The sequence below is a fragment of the Neoarius graeffei genome, chromosome 11 (genome assembly GCF_027579695.1).
Source record: "Neoarius graeffei isolate fNeoGra1 chromosome 11, fNeoGra1.pri, whole genome shotgun sequence".
NCBI classification, from domain to species: domain Eukaryota; kingdom Metazoa; phylum Chordata; class Actinopteri; order Siluriformes; family Ariidae; genus Neoarius; species Neoarius graeffei.
The window spans coordinates 19,293,551-19,316,599 of record NC_083579.1 but is presented as its reverse complement, the minus strand read 5'-3'; the positions used below and the strand labels follow the sequence as shown (position 1 = coordinate 19,316,599).

General features: G+C 39.6%; 1 protein-coding gene across 5 annotated transcripts in view; it reads left to right on the top strand.

Annotated features, from left to right (window-relative positions):
• pals1a (protein associated with LIN7 1, MAGUK p55 family member a) overlaps positions 1-23,049 on the top strand; it is a 93,259-nt gene that overhangs the window by 7,708 nt on the left and 62,502 nt on the right. The window contains exon 2 of one of the 5 annotated variants that reach the window (XM_060933570.1): positions 13,135-13,210. The exons of 2 other annotated variants lie outside the window; for them this stretch is intronic. The gene's annotated coding sequence lies outside the window, so the exon portion shown is untranslated. Of the gene's footprint in view, positions 1-13,134; positions 13,211-13,275; positions 13,300-13,593; positions 13,696-23,049 lie in introns of those variants that run through there. 2 more of the 5 variants (XM_060933572.1, XM_060933571.1) reach the window with 2 other exon arrangements.

The following is a 23,049-nucleotide window of genomic DNA, read 5'->3' as shown; positions in this document are numbered from 1 at the left end:
ATGCGGGACACTTTTGGGTCGTTTTCCGTTCATATTGGAGATCGCATACAAGTCTCATATAATTGGTAATGTGAACGGCCTAACAAAAAAATCGGATTTCACAACAAATCGGATATGGGTCGTTTCAGGTTGCAGTCTGAACATAGTGTAAGATGCACACTGCACTTTTCACTGTGTTTCAGACAGTGTGTTGTTCCTGCAAATATGTTGTAACTTGGGCTTGTATAGCTACAATAAAATGGCATGGATAATTTGAATTACATTGTTTTAACTCAGTTTGTCCCATGAATTATCACTATCGTCTGATGTACATGCAACTCGGATTTTAAGATGCATAATGCATTTTACATTTTTCAGTGAACTATGTAGAATATCGCAGTATCGTATCGTGAGGTCCTTGGCAATACCCACCCCTAGTGGACAGCCAACAAAGGGTGTCTCCCATTGGTTGTAAATCATGACATAAAAATCATAAACACATACGGGACCCACTGATTGGCAGTTCACATACTGAAGCCAAGCAGAGATGTCCGGCGTCTGTTGCTGTTGTCCGAAGAAAACTACAGCTACAAAAGCTCTACTACCGGATTACTTGGACAATCTTAAGCCTAGGTCACAACCGGACGTACGATTTTTTTGGCCGTGCGATTTTTGGCGTTTCCCAAATCGCTGCGTTTTTTTTTTTTTTTTTTTTTTTTTTTTTTTTTTTTTGTTCTTGGAGAAAGACGCACGTTGGCTGTAAGTTTGTCTTGCAACCTGAAAAAAACGTAAGCGCCCGTAGAGTGAGTTTGACATGACAAAGAACCTCTGCGGCCAGTCTACGGCTCGAAAATCAGCACATTTCACGCCGTGCGTTTCTTGCGTTTTTTGCACATAGACTGGCCGTAGGAGTACGTACGGCCGGTTGTGACCGAGGCTTTAGTCAGAAAGAAGCGTAGGATAGATATACATGGAAATTAGTTTATTAGCAGTTATGAGCCATATAAAATTCTTTGAAATGACTGGAGTGACTGTGCAGATTTGTGGCCTAGCATTAGCTACATGTTGGAATATACCTTCTTTTTCCTGAAGAGTCCCGACATGGAAGAACAGTTTTTTAAAAAAAAAACTACAGAAGCAAGAAAACCTTCTAAAAAAAAAAAAAAAAAATTTTAAATAAAAATTTGGACCTAATTTGAATTCATCTGAAGTGAATAGACTTGTGCAAAAGGCAACAGAGTGGTTCCCTTCAAAGAAAAGAAAGATAAAGGGGAAGATAGAACATGTAAAAAAAAACCAACTGAATCAAGTTTAGTACCTGATATCATTACAGACACTGTTATAGAAGCTTTAGGATTAGATCAATACTCAGATTGTTCAGAAATTGAATGAGTCAGAAATTTGACTATACAAAACATATATTTTTGATGTTTACAAAATAGTTATTGTAACTGTTACTTGATTTTTGTAAACGTAAAGTTTCTTTTTGATTCATTACGACATGGCAGTTCTATTAAAATTATCACTTCAGACTATTTTGCTGTTTAAAAAAAAAGTTTGGACAAAGTACAAATTGTAAATAAAAACGGAATGCAATGATGTGGAAGTTTCAAAATTCCATATTTTATTCAGAATAGAACATAGATGACAATGTTTAAACTGAGAAAATGTATCATTTAAAGAGAAAAATTAGGTGATTTTTAAATTTCATGACAACACATCTCAAAGTTGGGACAAGGTCATGTTTACCACTGTGAGACATCCCCTTTTCTCTTTACAACAGTCTGTAAACGTCTGGGGACTGAGGAGACAAGTTGCTCAAATTTAGGGATAGGAATGTTAAAGGAACAGTCCACCGTACTTCCATAATGAAATATGCTCTTATCTGAATTGAGACGAGCTGCTCCGTACCTCTCCGAGCTTTGCGCGACCTCCCAGTCAGTCAGACGCGCTGTCACTCCTGGTAGCAATGTAGCTAGGCTCAGCATGGCCAATGGTATTTTTTGGGGCTGTAGTTAGATGCAACCAAACTCTTCCGCATTTTTCCTGTTTACATAGGTTTATATGACCAGTGATATGAAACAAGTTCAGTTACACAAATTGAAACGTAGCGATTTTCTATGCTATGGAAAGTCCGCACTATAATGACAGGCGTACTAACACCTTCTGCGCGCTTCGACAGCGCATTGATACTGAGCTCCGTATCAATGCGCTGTTGAAGCGCGCAGAAGGTGTTAGTACGCCTGTCATTATAGTGCGGACTTTCCATAGCATAGAAAATCGCTACGTTTCAATTTTTGTAACTGAACTTGTTTCATATCACTGGTCATATAAACCTATGTAAACAGGAAAAACGCGGAAGAGTTTGGTCGCATCTAACTACAGCCCCAAAAAATACCATTGGCCATACTGAGCCTAGATACATTGCTAACAGGAGTGACAGCGCGTCTGACTGACTGGGAGGTCGCGCAAAGCTCAGAGAGGTACGGAGCAGCTCGTCTCAATTCAGATAAGAGCATATTTCATTATGGAAGTACGGTGGACTGTTCCTTTAACCCATTCTTGTCTAATGTAGGATTCTAGTTGTTCAACTGTCTTGGGTCTTTTTTTGTCGTATCTTCCGTTTTATGATGCGCCAAATGTTTTCTATGAGTGAAAGATCTGGACTGCAGGCTGGCCAGTTCAGTACCCGGACCCTTCTACACAGCCATGATGCTGTAATTGATGCAGTATGTGGTTTGGCATTGTCATGTTGGAAAATGCAGGGTCTTCCCTGAAAGAGACGTCGTCTGGATGGGAGCATATGTTGCTCTAGAACCTGGTTATACCTTTCAGCATTGATGGTGTCTTTCCAGATGTGTAAGCTGCCTATGCCACACACACTAATGCAACCCCATACCATCAGAGATGCAGGCTTCTGAACTGAGCGCTGATGACAACTTGGGTCGTCCTTCTCCTCTTTAGTCCGAATGACACGGCGTCCCTGATTTCCATAAAGAACTTCAAATTTTGATTCGTCTGACTACAGAACAGTTTTCCACTTTGCCACAGTCCATTTTAAATGAGCCTTGGCCCAGAGAAGACGTCTGCGCTTCTGGATCATGTTTAGATACGGCTGCTTCTTTGAACTATAGAGTTTTAGCTGGCAACGGCGGATAGATAATGTTCTCTGGAAATATTCTTGAGCCCATTTTGTGATTTCCAATACAAAAGCATGCCTGTATGTGATGCAGTGCCGTCTAAGGGCCCGAAGATCACGGGCACCCAGTATGGTTTTCCAGCCTTGACCCTTACGCACAGATTCTTCCAGATTCTCTGAATCTTTTGATGATATTATGCACTGTAGATGATATGTTCAAACTCTTTGCAATTTTACACTGTCGAACTCCTTTCTGATATTGCTCCACTATTTGTTGGCGCAGAATTAGGGGGATTGGTGATCCTCTTCCTATCTTTACTTCTGAGAGCCGCTGCCACTCCAAGATGCTCTTTTTATACCCAGTCTTGTTAATGACCTATTGCCAATTGACCTAATGAGTTGCAATTTTGTCCTCCAACTGTTCGTTTTTTGTACCTTTAACTTTTCCAGCCTCTTATTGCCCCTGTCCCAACTTTTTTGAAATGTGTTGCTGTCATGAAATTTCAAATGAGCCAATATTTGGCATGAAATTTCAAAATGTCTCACTTTCGACATTTGATATATTGTCTATGTTCTATTGTGAATACAATATCAGTTTTTGAGATTTGTAAATTATTGCATTCCGTTTTTATTTACAATTTGTACTTTGTCCCAACTCTTTTGGAATCGGGGTTGTACAATAAATTGGAAATTCTTCCCCAAATGCCTTGAAACTGTCTCATAACACCAGTTTTCCATTTTTCTCGCCTATGGTTCACGGTGAAGGGCTTCAGCCTTTTTAAATATACCCTCCTATTCTCTGCCTCATACCCTTTTATTCCCCTCAACTTTGAGACCACTGATCTCTATAAAGAGAGAGGTAGATAGATAAATGTTTAATATAGACAGACATGGGAAATCTTTATTGGAATTAGACTTTCAGGGGAAAAAAATGGGCATTATCTTTGTCCTTTAACATAAAAAATATAGTATTTTGTAACTTGGATTCCAGACATGGTGAAGTGAACTTATTATGATTTGCGGATAAAGATGTTTTCTTTATTTATTTTTAGTTGGTTATGATTTAGCTTTGCATTCCACACTTATTGAAAGATATTCTTCAGACCCTGGTATCATACATGTGCCATATCCTTGATATCAGACAGTGTCAGAGGTTGTAAAGATAAGTTGTCTCTGATTCATTTTAGCTTTCAGTGATTGGCTGAGACCAGTGTAGACTGAACATGACATTGGCAAGTTCAAGGTTCAGGGGTTTTGGCCTTTAAAGAGTTTTTATTGTATTTTTGCTCCAGCAAATGAAATTTTTCCCTCTTTATATGTTGCTATTGTTACTGATCCTGCTAAGGTTTTCTGTAACTGACTGGGGGGGAAGCGAACTGGTTTCTGTTGTAAAAAATTCTCATCATTGTTCTAAAATAAATGTGAAGTCTTATTTTAGTTTCACCCTATTTTTAGTCTAACCCTTTTATTTATTTTTATTTTATTTTCGAAAATGACTCATTTAACTGTTTGTTCAGGTACAAATGCTCTGTAAGGCAGCTGGGCCATAGAAGGTTCACGCTGCACGCTGCATGCTGCACGCTACACGCGTGTAAGGCAGCTGGGCCATAGAAGGTTCACGCTGCATGCTGCACACTACACGCTACACGCGTGTAAAGAAAAGTGGACAAACGTAGCATGACTTGCTCTGGGCCATAGAACGGTGTTCACGTTGCACGCTGCACACTTCACGCGTGAAGCGTGAAATGAACATGCACACTTTTTTTTCTAGGCGTGAAGATGGAAATTCCAGTCAATGCATGCGGTCACCGCCGCGCCAGCCAATCAGAACGGGTCTAGGGAGATAACTCTATGCTTTCAGGGGAAAACTTCAGAAAAAATATAATTGAATGGTATAATTGAAAAATAGTTCTTCATCGGGATTGTCAAGCAGATTATAGACTGTTCGGTGAAATTCACCACGGGTTTCTCTCAGAAGGAAGTGTTCTCGGCTCCAAATTCTGTTCCTTTTTCTCTTCCTCTGTCTCAGTAAAAGCAGAATGAGGCAATCGTCGTCATCCGAAGAGTCCATATTGTTGGTTACTCGGTCAAAGTAGAACAGACGCAACACGTGAACATCCAAGCATGAAGTTTAATGGCCCAGGGTCCAGTTCTTCACGTGAACGTGTAGCGTGCAGCATGCAGCGTGAACCTTCTATGGCCCAGCTGCCTAATAGGAGCTGCAGGGAAGGGTTTGCCAGGTGACCATCCTCATCTCCCCCCCCCCCCCCCCCCCCCCCAAAAAAAAGGAAACTTTAAGGAAACACTGCATTATATGGTGCTAAGAGTCTTAATGGCTCCTGTAAACACTGGCTTAGGTTTTAGGTCCTGGGTTTTTTTGGTGTTGAAGGTTTTAATTAACTGAAAATGGAAACTGAAGGCACATACTCAGAACTTCGTATCTAATCAATTTTTCCCCATTTTTGTCTGATTTGGTCTTGTCAATTTTCAAACACTAGCTAACTCTCCTCTATTACACGACAGCTACCAACTAGGGAAGATGAAAGCTAACACGTGTTTCCTGTGAGACATGTGAAGCCAGTCAAGCGCATCTTTTTGAGCTGCTGCTCATGCTGTGTCACAGGGCAGTGTAACACCTTTTGAAGTAAAGTGTTCTCTGCTCCTTTCAGCATACATGAGCTCAAGTACTTTCATTACTCTGGAGCCCCTTTATAAAATCTTTAAAACAGTGTAGCTAAGTTTTATTTTACAGCCAAAATAGTAGGTAAAATGAATTAAAACTGTTTTGATAAGTTGTTACTATGATTCAAATACAGTGATTCTTTTGATTGTCTTAAGTTGATTTTCTCAAAATGCCTGGCTGAAATGCCTCAGCAATCTTGTATTTTCAGTGTCCAGTTAATTCTTGTCAAAGTCTATCCAGATTAGTCACTCCATCCATCAACATGTTTTTGACGTGGTGCTACGAAAATAATAAATTGACACGAGAACCAAGAGTGCTCTGATAGGAACACCGAGAAAACCCTAGTAACCGATGAGTTATGAGAATTCTACTTACTGCGCCTCTATGGCCTTCTGTGAAATGGTTAACAAAGTTTGTCTTCTGTATCTATGCTAATAAATCTGCATGCTACCTTTTGCTTGCTTTTAAGCTATGTTAATTACTTGTGTCTGTTTCCAAGATCACTAAGGAGTCGAAAAGACAACTCGTAGTAGTTTTCAGATTGTGGAAAATGAAGCTTGGATTTATTTGGAAAGCCAAACATTTATCATTAATCCTCTGGGGTCTGAGAGTATTTTCTGGCACTCTAATGATTTTGGCATGCTCTGATTTTGTTGTCAATTTCAACAAATCTAAGCAGTATTTTCAGTCATATGACTTTTTTTGTATTCAGCACAAGTTCAGCTACAATAATATCCATGTAGTATGTATGTCATGACTGTACTTAAAAAAAAAACAGATAAATGAAGATGTTGTAAACAGCAGTTTTAGAAGTGTGTGAAAAAAAAACATGACCTTATCCATTGTGATGAACCGTTTTGATTACTTGAGGTGATTCTCTTCAGTCTTAGGAATGTTTCAAGCACAAAAACTTAAATCTGCTCCATTGATTTGGACAATTAACTGGCCATCAAAAAAATTTGTCCTATAAAGATCTTGCATGTGACGTCACAGCCGATCCAGATTGTGACAGACACCATCTTGTAGGTCAAACGCCATATTCCGCCTTCTACTTCTGGTTCTACTTCTGCTTTTACTTCTACCTTTTCTTCTGGAAAACCCTACTATATACAATTCTACTACAACGGCTGCGGCTACAAGCTCTCCCTACCTGTGCACGGTTTTTATGTTTTGTGTGTATTTTTGCGTGTTGTTCGTCTGTACCGGACTTCAATATCCATTACAACCGTATGGACTTACTGGACATTGGTTTCCAGCAGAAAATAATGGTTTGTAGCGATTTCCATCGCATGCACAACATTCCGGACGAGAAAAAAAAAAAAACATTCCGGACGAGACCAGATTGCGAGACCAGCGGAGTCTCCGTGGATTGTTATTGGAAGCAAAGCGAAGGAGGCGGCGCCGGGAGCCGAAGCAAAAGCGAGGCTACAGGCAGAGCCGGCCTGTTGACTAAGCTCAGAAAACAGCTACTCAAACCTCCACTGCCAAGCCTCTACCTCTCCAACGCCAGATCCATGCTAAACAACATGGACGATTTGGAATTACCTTATTCTATTCTATAATCGGCTGGTCAGTGCTATACTCAATACTTAAGTGACTTACCCATCCAATGAGAATCATTTTCTTGTTTACAAGATGCCACATCTAAGTCGCTGACAAATCCTGAATTTCTGTAAAGATAACTGTCCAGAGATTTACAGGCACGCAGTGCTTCACCACTGAACAGCGAGGGAAAGTTGATGAGGTAATTATACACGTCCGGGTATTCCGCTGGCAGTTCAAAATCCGGTCGTGAAAACTCCGTCCGGAAAGCCATAAGGGTCACAAATCTGTAGATCGTTTATTTTAGACATATATCTAGTTATCTGTTCATTAGAAAAATGAGCCGTGTAGTCCGTCAGTTGAAATTGATCCATTCTGTACACGAGTGCAGCAGTATTCAGCTGTGTTTTTGACCGACACGATGGCGGTTGTGTACTTTCCGGTCACGTGACTGCAAGATCTCTATTGTTTAGGGATAAAGGGTTGGCAGAGGGAGGGGTATTCAATGAGAAGGGTAAAAATTTCCATTCCATGAGGAGTGAAAATCCCTCCCACTTCCAATTCTTAATCCCATCAGGTCAAGTCACAATGGGTAATGTTTTTTCACACATTCCAACACCGTTCCAAAACTGCTTTTTACAACACCTTCATTTATCTGGTATTTGACTTTATTTTGGTATTTGACTCTATTCAGTGTGTCTTGAAATTAACTTTTGTACTATTTTACTCAGTTCAGAGCCACAACCTACTCTGATGCACAATTACTCTGTAATTTTGCTCCCACTCCAAATTTTACTCTCTAAACTCAAAAGGGTCATTCCACGTCAATTCAACCGGGGCCCGCGCACTTAGGTCTCAAAAAATTCTGAAAAAAAATCACCACATGTACCCATGTTACCTAGGAGAAACACTGTACATTTATTTGAATGTAAGCTGTATACTTTCCATGTTACAGCCAGTTTTACTGGGGGAGGGGAGTGTCAATTTTGTTCAGACTCTTTTTTTTTGTCAAAGTTCACAAGCCCATAGCTCAAGAACTAAACCATGTAGGAGGCTCAAATTTTGCATGCTGGTACATAAATAGGAATAATGTATAGCAAAACTGTCATTTTGGGTCTGGATGATCCTGCATGGTCATAGCACTCCCTCAAAGATGATCAACATTTTATTGGAGTTTTTGGCTGTGCTCTGTTTAGGCCTTCAGAAGACGTGTTTTTACCCAACATAGGCTCTTGATTTTTTTCCCTTATTGAGAAATAGAAACATTCTCAAAAAAAGCAATAAACAGAAAGGAAACTCTATCAGTGTTTGAACAGAAGACCTCACAAGTGGAGGTAGTCCCTAGGTAACATGGGTACATGAGGGAGTGCTATGACCATGCAGGATCATCCAGACCCAAAATGACAGTTTTGCTATATATTATTCCTATTTATGTACCAGCATAAATAGGATTCAGTGATTTTAGGGGCACTAAAATCATTGAAATTGAAAAGGATCCCTCCACCCCTGCACAGGCACTCTCAGGTGATCATGTCAAGGCAAAATTGGCCTTTGGTTATTTACTCTTTACATTAATGTTATAGAAAACATATTGCTCTCAGTGGTGCATTTTGCCCATGTTCAGGGTGGAAAATAAAAAAAAGAAATTCGAGTAAGACAAACCAAATTGGTGTTTTTAAAAAGAAGAGATCATGGAGAATAAAGAAAAAAATATTTAAAAAATCTGCGTACATTCCCACAAGGTGTTGCGGTGCTCTGAAAATGACATCCAAAATTATTTGTAAGACTTGTGAGGTCTTCTGTTCAAACACTGATAGAGTTTCCTTTCTGTTTATTGCTTTTTTGAGAGTGTTTCTACTTCTCTCAATAAGGGAAAAAAATCAAGAGCCTATGTTGGGTAAAAGTCTTCTGAAGGCCTAAACAGAGCACAGCCAAAAGATCCAATACAATTTTGATCATCTTTGAGGGAGTGCTATGAGCATGCAGGATCATCCAGACCCAAAATGACAGTTTTGCTATTCCTATTTATGTACCAGCATGCAAAATTTGAGCCTCCTACATGGTTTAGTTCTTGAGCTATGGGCTTGTGAACTTTGACAAAAAAAAAAAAGTGTCTGAACAAAATTGGCACCCCTCCTCCCCCAGTAAAACTGGCTGTAACATGGAAAGTATACATCTTACATTCAAATAAATTTACAATGTTTCTCCTAGGTAACATGGGTACATCTGGTGGGTTTTTTTTTTTCAGAATTTTTTGAGACCTAAGTGCACGGGCCCTGGTTGAATTGATGTGGAATGACTCAAAATGGAGCAAAATTAATGATTTTTGAGGAAAATACTTTTAACTCTGGAAAAATTGCTCTGTCATTTTTCCTGTGCATGGACCACAGCACACTCATCAACCAATCTGCTCATAAATAGAAGAAATATTTACACTTACTCGAGTTGATCTTTGGCTGGATCGAGTTGAAGTTAAGAGGGAAAAAAGGCACAGTTCTCAGGATTGAATTGCTGTCCTGAACCATGATTTGAATCGCTGTCCTGAATCATCTAAAGTGCATAAAATCCGCATGCCATCTCACAGCAAGTTTTACCTCCAAATAGCCTAAACTATGTCTGACAGATTTTATCCTGTTTACGGTGGGCGTTCCCACCGCGAAAGAGAAACCAATCAAAACCGAAAGAGTGAAAATGATTATCATGCTGTTACCATGTGTAATATGGCCCTTTTCCACTACCCTTTTTCAGCTCACTTCAGCCCGACACGGCTCGCGTTTCGACTACCAAAAACCAGCACGACTCAGCTCGTTTCAGCCCTGCTTAGCCCCTAAAACTCGCACCGTTTTGGAGTGGGGCTGAAGCGAGCCAAGCCGTGCCGAGTGAGGCTGGGGGCATGAGCAGACACTCCCCTGTGCACTGATTGGTGAGGAGGAGTGTCCTCACATGCCCACACACGCCCCGCGAGCACGCTGGGATCTGTAAACACCGCAAACCTGGAAGGAGAATAATTACGAATTACGAGAATTTCTGAAGCCTTATGCGCCTCGCCTCATCTATACGCTCTTGCCAGTATCTGTTGGCGTTGTCGGTGACAACAAGCCACAGCACCAAGACCAGCAACACTAACGACTCCATGTCCTCCATGTTTATTGTTTACTATTCGGGTCGTGAGACTACCGCTTAAAAGCTCACTGATGTCACTGTTTGCGCTGCTTAACGACATCACGTGACGTCCACCCACTTTCGCTAACTCCACCCAATGTGTCCACCCACTTCCAGCCAGCACGGTTCAGCACGGTTGTAGTCGAAATGCAACTCCAACAGCCCCGCTCAGCCCGACTTAGCACCGCACGGCTCAGCCCGACTCAGCCGCGTTTGTAGTGGAAAAGCGGCAATAGTCTTTTATGAATGTGTAAGTGGGAGCTCAACGCTCTGACTCTGGTATGACTGAGTAAGGTGACAAGTTTTATGTTTCATCTAATTTAGGTAATTTTAAAAACTATTATTTGTCAGTGGGCACGTAGGAAAGTATAAAGTTTGACTGTTTATCATGCTTGTATGATAAACTCGTGAAGATATTTATCTAAATACATAACCTACTCATTCTAAACCTGTTGAAGCTCTTGACCCCAAAGGGTTAATTAGTAGGAAATTACCATCATCTTACAAAGATATAGCAAGCCAGGTGACTATATAAATATTTTTCCTTTACCAAAACTGACTGCGCACCAAACAAGATTAACTGGTGTTTAAGATCTTTATTACATAACTGTGCTGTGTGACAAGTTTCATTATACACTACTTGTCCAAAAAGAAGAAGCCTTTATTTGTGACATGCACACTCAAGCACAGTGAAATTCATTCTCCCCATCTGAAGCAATGAACACACTTGCGCGCACACACGCGTATACCCAAAGCAGTGGGTAGCCATACTACAGTGCCCAGGGAGCAGTTAGGGATTAGGTACCTTGCTCAAGGGCACTTCAGCCCAAGGCCGCCCCATGTTAACCCATCTTTGAACTGTGGGGGGAAACCGGAGCACCCGGAGGAAACCCATGCAGATACGGGGAGAACATGCAAACATCACACAGAAAGGCCTCTGCTGGTTGTTGGGCTCGAACCCAGAACTAATAAAATATTCGCACACTAATATTTTGCTGGACCACCTTTAGCTATGATTATAGCGCACATTCGCCGTTGTATTGTTTCAACAGCCTTTGGCAACGTCACAACATTTATTTCCATCCAGAGTTGCATTAATTTTTCACCAATATCTTGTATTGATGACGGGAGAGTCGAGCTACTCCGTAAAGTCTTCTTCACTGATATGATAACCTGGTCATTCAGAACATCAGCTGATTCTCATTTTATTGCCATTTATATGCTGAGCCTCAACCTGACCAACTGAATCAACCCCAGATCATAACACTGCCTCCAGAAGTTTGTACAGTGGCCACTATGCATGATGGGTTCATCGCTTCATGAAAGAAAGCACAACTTTTATTCATCACACACTTGTGAAATTGTGAAGCTACTCACTGCATCAGTTAGGGTTAAAATAATTGTTGCCAGCTGAAACATATATTTAATCACTGCAGTAATTTTCCAATCAAAGCATCTTAACTATTTGCTTATCTAAATCCAGGTGGTGACTTTTTTTTGGGGGGGGGCGGGCAGTGTATCAAGATGGAAGAAACACTGGAATCAATTAGGGCTAGGCATTATGTATGATCTTTTGAATATTAATGTTTTGGAGACACAAGTAGCATTGCAACGCAGGTTAAGTTTCTCACCTATTGCTCTTTTCAATTATTCATCACCTCTTTCAGTTCACTTTTGCTCATTCAAACACTCCCAAATGTCAAGTCAGCTCTTTTCTATGAGAAATTACCCTGAAACACCAAGAAATTTGCTTGTGGTTTACCTGTTGGCAACGTCTGCAGCCTGTGATTACAGTAGACTATGAAAAACCATCTTCATTCCAAACAACTTTTAATTTTGGGAATTTTAGCTCCTACTGAAGAAATTTATTCAAACCTGCAATTTGGTGCTACTGCAGTTCTTTTACTCTTGATGTGTGCAATGTATATTATCAATTATTCTGTGTGTTATATGGCCTTGATTTTGGGAAATAATTAATTTACAATTACATAATCTCAGCAAGAAATTACAAATCTGCTAATCGGTCTGTACAAAGACCATGTCATGGATTAAAGGAAAAATAAAGGAATTTTTAACCAATTTCCCTCTCTTTTCCCACCCCATTCAACAATGAGTGTAGAAACAGTCATGTTCTGCAGTTTTTCAGGTAAACAGTTTACAAGGGAACAGTTAAAGTAAATAGTTCTTTACAGTTATTAAGGGAAACAGACACAGTTGTCTCTCCGTAGGGATCCTTTCTATGTTGTCAGACATTTATAACGTTATCAGCCAGTTGTTGGTGAAAACAAGGGCTTTCCTTTGATGTAGATGTTTGCCTCGTAGTATACTTTGTATCGCCATTTTGGGTTGGCCAGTTATTGTGTTCTAGCTCAATAATGGACCTGTTTCAGTTGCTTTCATCCCTAGTAAATATTTGGGCGCAAAGAGGTGGGGGAAGATGAATCCCAGGTTAAAACATTATCTGCATTTTCCTTTAAGTTGATGTGAAAGCCTAGAAAAAATAAATATCTACATTTCAGTTTGCTTTATGGACTTGGTTGTCTGTGAGTAGGCTGTGGCCTCTGTGGAGTCACACATTAGCATGTTAAGGCATTGTTATGACTGGGTATTCCCCTTGTCTTGTGCACAGATTTCCTCACTCCTGTCTTACTGGTACTCAGTGGTACTTGTTGTGAAGCTGAACACACTGGAATCTGGAATTTTTGGTACGTAAGCCAGAAGAGTTGGAATGTTAAGCAGGCGCTTTGGAGAAGATAACAATCCTTGTCTGTTTTTCTTCTAAAGCAACTGCCATGTAAGCGCAATCTTGGTGGTTATGTTTTTCTCGCTCCCCTTGCCTTTATAGCATAAATTCATTTACTGTGACAAAGGTAGAAAGGACTGTTTTTTTGTAATGTGGAGAATCATTGCTGAAAGGAGCAAGAGGATATGTGAGAGGATTGTCTGTGGCTTTGTGGGTGTTTGTCTCTTCACCCTGCCAGTCCTCAGGACCAGTCATTTCATGTTTAAGTGTTCTACCCTGAGCAAGCTGTATGCTAATATCACTGGGCCAAGGACAGCCATGGGTGACTCACATGAATGCTCTGCACTATTCCTCTCTTGTGGCATTGAATTGTTTGCTTTAGCTTGAGGTATTCAAGTCTGAGAGATAGCAGAAGTCATGGGAACAGAGGGGGTCCCTGCAACTGAGGTAAACACATATATATCGGCTTTTTTTCACTAGCAGTGATAACATCTTGAGATGTCGGACAATATAATGGGGAGAGTGATGACAACATGATATTTAAGTTCCTAACAGAGTGAAAGGATTATATTTCTGATCATGTGAGCAACCTTATTTTCTTCATTTCTGGAGTTGCATTTTTAGTTGATTGTATTTACTGACAGCACTAATTCTCTTACTTGACTGGCAGGTCTGTGAAAGACAGTTTTATGCCCTGCACCTGTTAGAGCTTAAAACACCTGCACAGTCATGAACCTGCTGAACAAGCTACTTGCTCAGACATATCCCGCTGTAGCTTCTTGCTTCATCCCATTTTAATAGATCTCAGTGCAAGGTTTTTACATATTTCATGATCCATGAAATTGGTTTTAAACAAGTCTAACATCATCAGCTTGTGGTATAATGGAGTGTGTGCCAGCCTGGAGCTGATTGGAGCTGGGCGCTTTAAAGTAGCCTATTTAATCTCTTGAGTGGCAGATGGTCTGTGGCTCCTGGCTCATTTATTGTCTTGAGACATGCACTAAGTGGCATGGCATGAAGAGGGGGAGTGGATTCTCCAGACATGATTAAGCTTGTTGTTTGGAAGATGGATCAGGAAGTGTACGTCTGTGAGCAGAACAGTCTTGGCCCTCATCTGCTTCTCCAGCAAAACCTAAAGTGTTGCGCAAATGTTGTACTCTTTGGAAAGCTTTGATTTTATTTTCTTCTCATTGGAAGGATTTGTCAAATGAGCAGTTAATGTTTATGCTATGTTTCCCAAAGTTTTTGTTGGTGCAGTAACATTTAACCAGCATTCGAGCGATGCTAACTTATCTTGGCTCTTATCAGAATGAGAAGCAGGAATTTGACTCCTTGAAAACATCATTAGAACGACATCGCCAGGAGTTCCTATGTGGAAACTATTATGCATTCATTGGTGTGTTGAGGTGTCTCTCTCTTGGTGGAGAGGTAAAGTGACAATCCTCTTTAGTTTGGTAGGAAAGATTATTGGATTTTCTTCAGCCAGTCACAGTTTTTTTTTTTTTTTTTTTAAATAAAATAACCTCATAATTTGTAGTGTAAATTAGTCTGTCATTCTCTCACACATACACAGATGGCACAGTGTGTCTGCAATACATACAGTAGGTCCCTTAATGCTTGTATGATCTGTTGAACATTGTTCCCAGGCTATTTAACATTCCTCTCTTTTGAGGATGATTTAGTTCTTTTATTTGTATTCCTTTCTGACCTCAGTGGTGTTTGTGTTTACATGCTTGACATCACAGTCTATCAGCAGGCATCATTAAGTGGCTACGGTAGTTTGAACTGTTCCACATTCTTACATAAGGGGTATTTGTTTGTCTTTGTGTCTGTGCATGTGTCCGTATCTGTGTACATGTACATCAGTGTCTCTGTGTCTGTCTTTGTCAACAGGGGATCATTATTCAAACATTACATTAGTCATTTAGTTGACGTTTTTATTCAAAGCGACTAACAATAAATGAATGTACAATGCTCAAAAAACCTCATGTCTGATCATCCCTGACGACTAAAGTCTGTGCAAGGATGAGTAAAACTTTAATGGTAATCGTCTGATCGGACGACAAAAGTTAGTGCTGGCAACCGAAGCAACACAGGCGCTAAGAAAGTAGGGAATCAGTCTAAAGTAGCTCATCTCGTTTCACGGGTTTTATTCAACACCACGACAATATATAAAAGTACAAAAATATTTTGAGGAAATCATTCAAATTTCCTTGTTTTCGGTTATAATTCATCGAAGTATGCCTGTGTTCGAGTGTACTGGAAAAACTCGTCTCAGAGGGGTTCACCTAATGACATAATTATACCAATTGGCTAAGGGCAACGAGAGTCAAGGACGTCGTGTGCCAGCAGCGCAGTTGAAGCCGGCAGGTATCAAATTTGGAACTTTTATATTACGATTGGAGTTAATAATAAACGATATCGCTGAATGTTCCTTGCCTCTAACCTGTGTGTATACACATACATACATATATAATAAATAATATACACATTTATATAATAAAAAATATACACACACACACATGCGCGCGTGTGTGTATGTGTGTATATATATATATATATATATATATATATATATATATATATATATATATACACACACACACACCATACATACATACATACATACATACATACATACATACATACATACATACATATGGGCACAAAATATGCAAATACCTACCAAAATGAGAAAACAACACAAAATTTGACCTTTTGTTCTCAAGTTCTCTTAACAAATAAAATCGCTTTAGAAACTGATTCAAACGTGCAAGCTAGTCTTGCGCCCTGATTGGTTCAGAAAACATGAATGACACATGTTGTGAATTTGTATGGCTTCTGAAGTATGAATTTGGCCCTCTATATTATAAACAAGTAATCGTATGGTTCCTCGTAAAATTAAGGATCAATTTCACTCGTGATTTCGAAGTTTTGAAAATTGTCAGAGTCGCAAAGCAACGAGGGCAATTTCAAAACTTCGAAATCACTCATGAAATTAATCCTTAATTTTACTCGGCCCCATACGATTACCTATGCTAAAGGGTCACAGTGACCTCACACTGCCAAATATGCTTATCATTATTATTCGAAATTATGCTACATTTGACACTTATAAACACATTCATGAAGATAATCTAGTCCATTTAATAAAGTGCCAAAATTTAAACTTTATAATATGCAGTTGCCTTACTTTTCAGTGTATCTTAGTTATACATATATTATGATAATTGCATCAGAAACATTCTAAATCATTACAGTTATAGTAATACAGCAACTTATTTTAAGGTGGCAGTTCTTAGGTTCAGATATCTTTGTGATCAACAGGAGGTCATGATTGATTCTCTTCATTGGATTGCATAAGATGGAGCAAACCACTGTTCCTATTTTCATGCACATTTTTGTTACAACACTACTTGATCATAGATAATTAAGGTATCCCCGTTAGGGATGGCGAAAACTAAAAAAAAAATCTTGACCGACCACCGAGCCTCATTAGCCGGTTAAAGTCGGTTAACCTACGAGTTTAAAGGGCTGATGACACGAACATGACTCTATGCAATTTCTTAAATAAACTATACAGCATGGCAAACATGTTAGATTTCTGTTATAATTACGTGAAAAGAAGCTGTTGTTACGCAAATATCCAACTTTTAATTGCACAGCGCAAGAAAACTGGGTCTGTGGCTCACGGCCATGTTGAGACGTCAGCGGGAGAACACGCTGTGGTTCACTGGCTGTTCTACTCTGGTTCTACTCAATGGAAATGGCGCATGAAAACGCCGGTGAACTCTCTAGTGCTAGCTCTTCCTCTTCTGGGAGTATAGAATTGTGTTGATCTCTTCCGAATAGAATCTATGATAGCCTACCCTCTTTACCCTTTGCCTCTCATTGCTAGGCGGCAGTTACACGAAAGCCGCAAGCTTTCACAAGCAAATACATGACTGATATCACGCCGACTTTATGATTACATTTATGATTATCATGTAGAATCTATAGCTCTACGTACCTTTATCTTATGTCGTTTCACAACACATGTTCTGACAGGAGGACTGTCTTTGGATCCGGCATAGCTACTAGTAGACCCCCTCCGGAATACTGGCAGTGTTGCCAGATTGGGAGGAATCCCGCCCAGTTGGGCGGTTTCAAGTGCATTTTGGTGGGTTATAAACATATTCTGGGCCGGAAAACATCAGCAGTATCTGGCAACAGATGCTGCTGATGTTTTCCGGCCCAAAATATGTTCAAACCCCACCAAAATGCACTTGAAACCGCTCAACTGGGCGGGAAACCTCCCAGTCTGGCAACACTGTGTAGGCACTGCTGATGGTAGTAACACACGTTTGTGCTGAACTGAACACCCAAGAGATTCTTTTAAGCTGGGAAGGGTGTCAAAACAATCCAAATCGAAGTGTTCAGAGCACAGGACGGATGTTGGTGAGGGCTCCCACTTGTCACGAGTGCGCCTGACTTGCTTCACCCACTTCGCATGCAGCTCGGGATCTCTGGGAAACTTGACTAAACTTACCCCATCCTTGTAGGTTTTGGAGCAAAAGCCGGCAACACAACGCGAAGGCATAATAACTAATAAATAAATAAATAAATGTATAATAATACTAATAATAACAAACTGAACACCTGTCGCATCAACAACAAACCGGTAAGTTGGGAGGAAGGTTCTTTCGCTGACGTCATATAGCTCCTCCTCCTCTTTCGTCTCCTGGGTGCTGCAGTCCCGTCAAATTTGCCCAAATAGCCGCGTTTTTTATCATAACTTGTAAAATAGGCGCCTTCGTGAATTAATATATGGATCATCGGGAATTACTTTTTATGTTATAAAACATCGCCAAAGATGTCAAAAACGTGTCATCAGCACTTTAACAGGGATGCAAACGGCGCGCCTTTTAGACTGGTACCAAAATTAAAAAAAGTGCTTATTTAAGGAGTTAAAGGCATTTTTGAGACAAAGTCGGCAAACAGTCTTATTTTGTCAATTTGGGTGTGCTGAATTCAAATCTGCAATATGCCGAGCTCTATCTGACCTCTGTTGACCTCTAGAGGTCATTGAACTTTTTTTGGTCATTTTTTGGACATTGGTCATTTTTTTAGAAAGTTGAGAAACTGGGTTCAGCTGAGACGTTTACAGGCCCAAAGTTCAATGACCTCTAGAGGTCAACAGAGGTCAGATAGAGCTCGGCATATTGCAGATTTGAATTCGGCACACCCAAATTGACAAAATAAGACTGTTTGCCGACTTTGTCTCAAAAATGCTTTTGGGTGTCACAATTCTGGATTTTGGTACCAGTCTATTTTGGCAGATGCCAACTTTTTCACGGCTGAATCGTGCAGATCCGATTTTTTTTTTTTTTTTGAGTTTCTGAATAATTTCAACAGCACTTGCTTATTTAGTAATTTTAATACAGAATTTACTCTGATGAAATTATTCAGACACTCCAACGCCCCCCCTTAAAAAAAAATCGGATCTGCACGATTCAGCCGTGAAAAAGTCGGCATCTGCGCCTTTAGTTTGTGTGGAGAGATATGATCTGCAATAACATGCATTGTTGGCAACAGACCAAAAAACACTTTCAGAATGCACTGGCCAAGGCAGGACTAAACTCGATGTGCCTTCTAATAATAATTAAAAAAAAAAAAACAGAATAGTAATTTGTAAGCTAAAAAGCCTGTGTCTACACTTTTCTCTCGCCGAGTGGCAGCTGTCTTCAACTGGGGCGGGAGGGCGGGACATGACTGAATGGGTGTTTCTGATTTGTCAGCTGTCTTCAACTGGGGCGGGAGGGCGGGACGTGACTGAATGGGTGTTTCTGATTTGTCAGCTGTCTTCAACTGGGGCGGGAGGGCGGGACATGACTGACTGGGTGTTTCTGATTTGTCAGCTGTCTTCAACTGGGGCGGGAGGGCGGGACATGACCTGAATGGGTGTTTCTGATTTGTCAGCTATCGTCCTTACACCGCATGGCATGCCCCAAGCGTTTACAACACAGAATTCCAGGTTCTCTGTTCCAAAATCGGCAGCTTCAAAATGATTGATTTTTTTTTTTTAAACCGACAACCAAAAAAAAAATTAACCGGTTGACGTGGATTCGGTCAACCACCGGTCAAACAGTCATCGGTTAACATCCCTAATCCCCGTAGATTTTCAATCTATCATATACCTAAGTAATCTATAACAAAGCAGTTTAACTTGTTTGTTGAACTTTTTAAGGTGAAATTTCAAATGTAAATGTAAATGGTCTGTCTCAGAAACTGGGTACTGTGGGGGTACCCCACTAAATATACTCAGTCAATAAACTATATGGTTTTGAATGGTGATGCTGGTTTTAATTTGAAATAAAATGATGAAAGAAATAATACAGATAAAACTCTCTTCAGAATTTGGCAAAAATTCTGCAAATTTGTAGAAAAATGGCAGCTTGATCTGGGACATGATGATAAATGGTTGACTACATCGCATTCCCTTAAAAAGGTTGTAGTCCACTGAAAAGTCTACAGTTATCACTAATTGTATTTTAAATTGTAACGTTATACACCTAAGGATTGGTGTGCTCACAGAATAATCATAACCGTAATAAAACACCATGCAAAATATTTCATCAACACTGTAACTCCATTTTCCGCATACCCAAAATCAATACGATTGTGTTTTGATCTAAACGGAAAGCCTCAGGGTTAAGGTCACTACCTCACCAAAAGTAGTAACTTAAAATTACTACACCATATAAAAATTTAGTTAAATTTGTGATTTTGTTTTTGAAAACCAAAGCTGAATGTTAGGTATAGAATATGTTTCTTATAGAATGTTCCAATGGTAGCTAGTCTTGTATGAATTTCTGAGCTATAAAATGAGTTGTGGTCTATTTTTTACCGTAGTGTGTTATTTGTGTGCGGGGAAGGACACGCATTAACAATTTGCATGTGTAGAATGGAATTTTCCACTCCAACAGTTAGAAGTTGATCGTGCTTCCATTTGCAGTCTTTCTGTTACATGAGTGATCTGTTTAGACGTTATCACTGAAAAGGTGAGTTTTGACAGTTTTATTTTGTTTTAGTCTTGCAGTATAAGGCAATAGAATGTTTGTTTCTTTTTCATCTTACTTTCATATTTCTTAGTGTTTGCATATTTTTGGCCAATATTTTGCAACCATGGTCAATTTAGATCGAACTTTTGATAGAATCTGCAGCCAGTCATTTTGCCCCGCCTCGCGCTCCGTCTGGTGTGGTAGTGATGTCCCGTTGCTCGCGCGCCGCAGCAGAAACCTGCGTGACCTTCAGCCAGTACAGTCGCTGTTCTTTTGCCACCGCCGTTATTCTCATCTTTCTCGTGTTCTTGATTTTTCCATTGTGTCCTATTGTTCTATTTCGCCATATCAAATCCCCAAAATGTATAATAATATTCATATTTAAGTGAATAATCAATTCAGTCATCATAACTTGGCATTTTTAACCCAAGCAATCAAAAAGAGGAAATTTATTCAATATTTTCACTCATCTGTGAAGGAGGGGCTTTAATTCTTCATGATATAGTTATTTTATATGTAAATCAATTTTGCAAAAGCATTTGAATTGTAATAAAAAAAAAAAATTCCACAGTGAAGGCCAGATAAAGCAAGATACTATCTTTCTTTTGTTATGTTTAATAAGAATAAACATTGATTGTTAGGCAAATGCAAAAAAAAAAAACTAAAATTAGAAAATTTATTTTTTGACCATAATGTCCCAAATGAGAGACCAGTTTCTGAGACGGGCCCATATGTTAATACTATTTAGGTCAGGCCATCCTTAAAAAAAAAAAATCAGTTTCCTGTCCACCGGGTGAGCAAAAAAAATTTTCAGTCGGGAGGGAGGGATTTTTTTTTTTTTTATGGATGGATAAGAAATCGCAATGCTGTGTTTGCTTTTTCTTTCAGTACTTTATTACAAAAGCAGACACCTAATAAAATGACAGTTTAATCAACTGAAACTTGTACAAAAACTTTAAGTTAGCATTTTAAATGCTGACTGCAACATTTGCAAAACTTTTACAAAGGTACTTAAACTGTCCGACACACGGACTTTTTGTAGTTCTAAATCGACCGTTAGGCCTAGTTCGGATGAAATTACACTAGGGCTGTGCGATATATCGAATATACTCGATATATCGCCGAAAATTCTGTGTGCGATGCATAAAATTATTATATCGTAACTATCGAGTATTTTATGGTCATCTTCCAACTCGTGTTTGTTGCGTTTGTTTAAAACCTTTTCCGGTGGTTTTCTCCCTGTCCCTCAGGCAGTAACGTGAGAGGCTGCCTAAGGGTAAAAAAAAACAAACAATCTGACTCAGTTCGTGCAATCGCTGGTGCTGCATAGGCTACCGTGTAAGCTCTGTCAATTTCAGCAACAAATTAAAAATGGAAGCGGACGAATTGGTTCCTAAAAGAACTAGTAAGGGATATCGCGAGGAGGACGTGGAGCAGCAAATGCCAGTTTGTAAAGTGTGCAAAAAAACCTGCCATCACGAAAGGCAGCAGCACTACAAATATGTTCCATCACCTGAAAACTCACCCGGTACAGTATGAAGAGTCTCTTAAACTCCGAACGACTTGCCCACGAGCTAAACCCCCCCACGAGCTAAACAAATGACCATAGCGGCCTCGTTCTCCAAAGCCACCCCTATGAGAAAACGAGTCAGAGATGGAGAGCTATAACGGATGCAGTCACTAACTTCATTGCCGAAGACATGATCCCAATTAGTATAGTGGAAAAACCAGGCTTCCAAAAATTACTAAACACACTCGATCCCAAATATGAGTTGCCTGGTCGCAGACATTTTACAGAGAATGCAATACCGGAATTATACACATCTGAGAGGCAGAGCCAGAAAACATTCAGTTCAAAAGTGTGCAAAGAGAAAAATTATGTTTTGCAGACCTCTCTCTCTCTCTCTCTCTCTCTCTCTCTCTATTGTGAATGTTCCAGTGGTTCTCAGTAGTCAGGTTAATAGCTTGGAGATCTATTTTTTAAAATAATTTAATGAATGAGCACTTTTCTTATTTAGGCTAAATGTCTCTCTGTGTTGAGCTTGCACTTTATTGATTTGAGCTCTGAGCAGCTCTGTATTGTATTGCCCCTTTGTTGCAATTTTCAGGATTGTTTTTGCAGTTTGTGCCACATCTTTGTTGAATAAAAATAGTCTTATTTCAATTCAATTGTGATTAATCACTAACATGAAAATTTAAAATGTGTTGTTGAAAACCACCTGTAAAGTTAACCAAGAATGTTGTTTAATCTGCAGGGATTGTAGTGAAAACAGTAAAGAGTAAAAGTTAGATTTCATGGGGTCCTTTCGAGGAGATTTAAATATATCGAGATATATATCGTGAAATGGAGAAAATGTATCGGGATATTCATTTTTTCCCATATCACACAGCCCTAAATTACACTATTAAAATGATCACTGAATGATTTGTTTTTCTGAATCTTTACTATTTTGTTGTTCGCTAGAATACCATTTTGCAATTTCACACTTAAGCAAATGTTTGAAAACTCCGGATCTCCTTCCGTCATGGTGGCTGCTCTTTTTTTTGTGCCGCACGGCGCATGCTGATTCAATTCTATATTCTGCACGGAATGCAGGGCTTTCCACAAGCGCCGGCTGCCGGCCATACAGCCGACTACACAATTAAGTCCAGCCGGCTACTTTAATGACCATTATTTTTGTAGCCCACAGGCTCTAAATATTAATTTTCGATTTTAATAAAATTAAATGTTTATCTAACGGACTGACAATAATGTCAAACT